The 5,268-nt window shown below is 44.7% G+C and overlaps 2 non-coding genes across 2 annotated transcripts; both read left to right on the top strand.

Moving 5' to 3' along the window:
* Positions 1-1,735: 1,735 nt before the first annotated feature.
* Positions 1,736-1,808, top strand: trnar-ucg (transfer RNA arginine (anticodon UCG)). The gene has a single exon. It is a non-coding gene; the product is annotated as a tRNA-Arg (tRNA).
* A 2,088-nt stretch (positions 1,809-3,896) lies between these two features.
* On the top strand, positions 3,897-3,968 carry trnaq-uug (transfer RNA glutamine (anticodon UUG)). The gene has a single exon. It is a non-coding gene; the product is annotated as a tRNA-Gln (tRNA).
* The last annotated feature ends 1,300 nt before the right edge of the window (positions 3,969-5,268 follow it).

Below are 5,268 nucleotides of genomic sequence, written 5' to 3'. Positions count from 1 at the left end.
CAAAACTCTGAGATCAAAGGTTGAAGTTTCCCAAGGTTCAGTTCTAGCTCAGACCCTCTTCAAGGTGGAACCAGCAGAGGAGCTCAGGAGAGATAACTGGACAGCAGCAGGACAGAACAGAGGCTCTCCACAATGGCAGGAGACAGGAAACAGGTTTGGACCATCTGGGCTTCTGTCCACTTTGATGGTTTTCAAACATTGAAGGAAATTGTAAAAATCAACATTGTGGTAAACGTTGGTTTGCCAGTGTGTTTACATCAGGATTTATATTTGAGTGTGTTTGCTCATCTGTTCCAGAAGCTTCTTCTAGAGTTGAGCCTGGATGAGTGGAGGGACCTTTTTGACCATCAGGACTGGTTTTTGATGGCCTGATGGTGCATCGGGGTCATCATGGTCCTCCACAGGGGTTCCAGGACTGTTGTGGTGTTTGTGGGAACTGCAGGGAGAAGCCCTCAGACCTGGAGAGGAAGTCCTGACACCAGCAGACCCCTCACCACCTGCAGCCTTTTTCCAGCTCCACCAAACCCACCATTCACTGCCTCCTCATCATCTGGGCATCAAAAGCAGCTCAGACCTGCTGCAGCTCAGAGACCTCAGCCATTTTTAGGATGTCTCCATGATTCTCCTTCACAGGATTTTCATTCAGAAACAAGAGAATTGTCAAAGACCACAACAGTTTTCAGCTTGCTGGTAAACAGTACTTCAACTACCATTCCACTGTGTAATGGCAGTGACTGATGTGTACTATATGCAGTACTAATCAAGTACAGCCCTGACTGATACTTTATCTCCAGTGATAGGAAGGATAAGAATGTTGAAATGGACCCAGCAGGAAGAGAATCTCAAGTCATGGCAACTTTACTGAGCAGCACTCAGTTAAGTTCAGGAAACACCAGAAAGTTTTACCACCTGTCAATGAAGTAGTCAGTAAAATAAATACTACACTGAACAGTAGTGGAGGGAGAGCAGAGCTGGAAATAAGACCTTACTGGAGGGAATGAATCTAGAAATGTTAGAGTTCTTTCAATTGAAGAAATCAGATTTGGGAGGGATGTTCTGGACGTTTTCATCCATTTTTATTTCATCCAAAGAAACAAATCATGTCTTCTACCTGGACAGAACACGCCTTTAAAAAGTATTTAGAAAGAATCCAGGTCCTGAGGGGGTTGTGGCTGTGGCTGTTCTGGTTGGTGTTGAGGCAGGGCTGCTGAGGAGGACGCTGGTGTGGATGCTCTCTGTGTTGCTGATGGCATGGATGGAGTGCTGCTGAGCTCTGCAGCTGTCTGAGCAAGGCTGCAGCGTCTGGGTCTCGGGGCGTCCGTTCCCTTCCCTCAGTGTGTGGCTTGACCAGGGAACTTCCCAGCTCCTCCACAAACATTCTCCTCTTGCTCTTCTTGGTTGAGCTCCACTCCTGGTGGATGTGGGTCCACAACACCAATGTTTCTATGCAGACTCATCAAGGATGCTGCAAAACACAAGAATCCAACCCAAGACTTTCTCTTCAACCATGTTGAGGTCTTCATGGCTGGGATGATGCAGGTTCTCTTTCTTTTTTTTTTTGAATGTTAAATAATTAATGTTTATTATGTTTTGTTCCAGTGTTAATTTGATGATCTAAACCTGATATTTAGACAATCAGACAGCACAAAAACAGAAAATGCCACCATATCATTGAAATTTTCTGACATACAAATGAAGGTGTTGACTCTTTTTGTATAAGCACCTCCCCTCTGTAGGGCTGGTGGCGCAATGGACAACGCGTCTGACTTCGGATCAGAAGATTCTAGGTTCAACTCCTGGCCAGCTCACTTTAAACTTTATACTGAGAAGATGAAGTGAGAACCACTGATCAAAGTCACTGAAGTCCTCCCAGGTTCCCTCCTTGTCTGCTGGAAACATGAACACATGAATGATCCTGCTACCTCTCATGTTAAGCTGCACTTGACAGTGACAGCAGGAGAACAAAAATCCCAGTGTGTCATCAACATTTCCTGTCAAATCAATGATAGAAGCTGTTGAGTTTCTGTATCAGAACAAGGAGAAAGGAGCCCCAATGAAAGAGTGATGGTTCTTGATTATGATTTTGTTCTTCACTCCTACACCAGAGAGTGAAAGTGTGGGCTGGCTGGGAGCAACTGCCTGCTTCAGAGTGGGAGGAGCCTCAGGACTTTCCAGTGAGAGCTGCAAACTTCCACCAGCGCCCAGTGCCAGCAGGTCTTCATGATGGAGCTGAGAAGAGCACAACAACACCAGAGCACTGGAGAGGAGCACAACACTTCTTTGCTTCCTGGCCACTCTCATGTCTGTCTGTCCATCTGGAGCTGGGGGGAGGAGCTTCACATGTTTTTCTTTTTTAAAAAAGGGAATGACATGACTTCCTCTGTATGTTAGAATATGAACGACTAAAAATGTTCATCCCCAGTTCAAAGTTAGAATTAAATTTAAAGTAGAAAACTCTTCCCTCTTCAATCCTGTCACTCAGTGTTGTAAACTGTTTCAAACAAATTCTACTGTTCAACAGTTCAAGTGTTTCTAATGAAGCTGAATGTTCGCCTCTTCTTTCCTCAGTTGTGTTTCTTTCATGTCCTCCTGAGATCAAAGACAGAATTCTGGGTACAAATAAAGACACCATCAAAGCCCCCTGATGACATCATCATCAATTCTGTCTTTGATCTGTGTCTGTCCAGTTTGTCCTGAGTGGATCCAACAGTTTCCCATGGGTGACTCTGTCGTGGTCTCTCTCCTCCTGCTGTCTCCAACTCTCAGAGTGCTTCTACTGGTTTCTCACCATCGTCCGTGTTGTTAGGCAGAGCACTGGTTAGGACTGAGGCCAGTGATGTCATCACCTCCAGCTGAGACCTGCCAGGTGATCCTGCTTCATTCAACTCTGCTGCCTCTACCACTGCCCTGACTGGTGAGGCTGACAGCAGGTTCTCTCTCATCTAAACTCTCTGTTTACAATGGAGGCTGAAATCCTTGTGATTGGTGGTTCAATCATCAGGTCTGTTGAACTCCCAGGTGCCATCACCTGCTGTCTTCCTGGTGCCAAAGTTGTGGACATTATTGAACGTCTCCAGGACTCATTGATCTCCACCCCTCAGCTCACATCCTGATTATACAAGTGTGTGAATGACATCACGAAGAGGCAGCCAATCATACTTCATGACCAGCTTGAGTCTCTTGCTAGTTCAAATCAGAGTCTGGGTAAATTCTGTGTTTTTTCTGGCTCCATCTCTGCTCCTTCCAGAAGCAGGGAGCATTTCAGCCTCTTTCCAGTCTGCATGAATGCTGAAAGGCTTCTGTACTGTTTGGCTTTGCTGTTTCCTGCAGCTTGGACATCAGATTAGAACGAACCACACTCACTAACTCACCTGTTCTTAACCACTGAGAGCTGATTTGGTTAAACATGGAAAAACACTGACTCTCTATGAGGATGTTCTCCTGCCCTGTGTGGGTGGAGCCAAGAGAGTAAAAAGACTGTGAGACCCAGAAATCAGGGCTTCTTCTCCTCCATCTTAAGGTGCTTAGACTGAAGTCTCAGCTCTGACTCTAGATCTGTTCTCTGTGTGCCAACATAAATGTGATTGGACCAGAGAAGTTGATGAGGATTTTGTTAACCTGAACCATGATAGAAAATTGTTTTAGTTTATTTGACAGCTGATTGAAGACGTGGGTCAAAACTGACCATTAACATAGAGATGGGAACAGGAAGCTGACACAAGAGGAAGGTTCCAGCTATGAAAAAGGAGTCTGCAACCATTAACAGGAATGAGCGGAAGACAATGGATGAATGGATGGATGGATGTTCGTGAAAATTTAAACCAGACAACCACTGTAGTCCCTCCTACATGATAAGCGCCATAATTTTTCTCACTCATGTCTTTTTTTTTTGGACTGGTTCCATGGTGTAATGGTTAGCACTCTGGACTTTGAATCCAGTGATCCGAGTTCAAATCTCGGTGGAGTCTCCAGCAAGTCTGTGACGGACATTGAAAGAGGAATTGCATTTTTCTATGGCCAACTCGTGCTACTTGGCTGTGGCTGGTTGGGAGGAGGCTCAGGCCCTAACAACGCTGCCACCACCTTCAATTAAGACCTCAGTTTTGTCCTGGTTGAGCTGGACAAAGTTCTCTGTCACCATGACAGGTAAATGGACATCAACTGGTCCTGAGTCATCAGGAGACACGGCCATGTGAAAAGAAAGAATCGCTGCTAGCTTGACAAAGAACTGCACAAACCAGGTTCAAGCTGGACTTTGGACCCTGGTATCTGCAACGACTCCATCAACTCCTAATCTAGTATCTTTGCTGAGGGTCCAACTATTTTACAGAACATTTGAGCATCACAACACTTAGCAGGACCTTCAAGTTGGATTCTCAGAGACTATTTCCCCAACCACTACATTGGCATCTACACTACCCAGATAGCAGGAGTCTTTGGGCCAGATCCGTTTGAAAGCTTCCTGATCCGGCTGTGGTGCACACATGACGGTTGTGGCCCACACATGAAATACAGGTTTTAACCCGAAAGCTCCAAAATCCAAGGTGAAATGAAAATGTGTGTAACTAACTGGATTCGGTCCGAACATCCGAAGGTGCCAAATACTGAAGTAAAATCAGAACTGGACCAATCCTGGGTCTGGTGTGGTGCTGATCTGCAATCGGGATGCGGGCCGTTTTTGGGCCATCGTGCGTCGAGACACTGTTTGTGTTCAAAGTTAAAATCCCACAATAAGAAGTAGCTGAATCTGACAGGTGAAGGTTTGGAACTACAAGATGGTTGATGTTTCCTTGACTTGATGCTCTGACTGTCAGGGTGGATGACAGCTTCTTCTGCTGCTGCATCTGAGTGGCTAAGATTTGTGTCCAACCAGATCAACTTAAAGAGCTTCAACAGACAAACTGTCCAGTTTAACAACAAATACCAGTCAGTAGGGCTGAGTATCGATTCAGATTTTCCTAATCGATTTGATTTGATTTTCCGAGGTCCGATTCAATTCAATTCACGATTCAATTCGATTCAACGTCCATTTATTTATTTATTTAAACCTGACCAAGTGACTGACAACAACAAAAAATGAATGTATATAAATCAAATTGAAATAAATTACAAGATAGACATTGTAAATAAAGTTTCTCCAAAGATGACACACATAAACAGGACACTCACTTAGCTACAACTGTCTCACAGCTTCTGTGCAATAACACTACAATGGTTGTGACAACTGCATCAGAACAGAATTAACAGCCATCTGTTGACTCAAATAAA

This window comes from Aulostomus chinensis, chromosome 1 (assembly GCF_037954235.1).
Source record: "Aulostomus chinensis isolate RoL2024-O1b breed Wild chromosome 1, RoL_Achi_v1.0, whole genome shotgun sequence".
In the NCBI taxonomy this organism is placed as follows: domain Eukaryota; kingdom Metazoa; phylum Chordata; class Actinopteri; order Syngnathiformes; family Aulostomidae; genus Aulostomus; species Aulostomus chinensis.
This window is presented reverse-complemented; position numbering and strand designations above follow the sequence as displayed.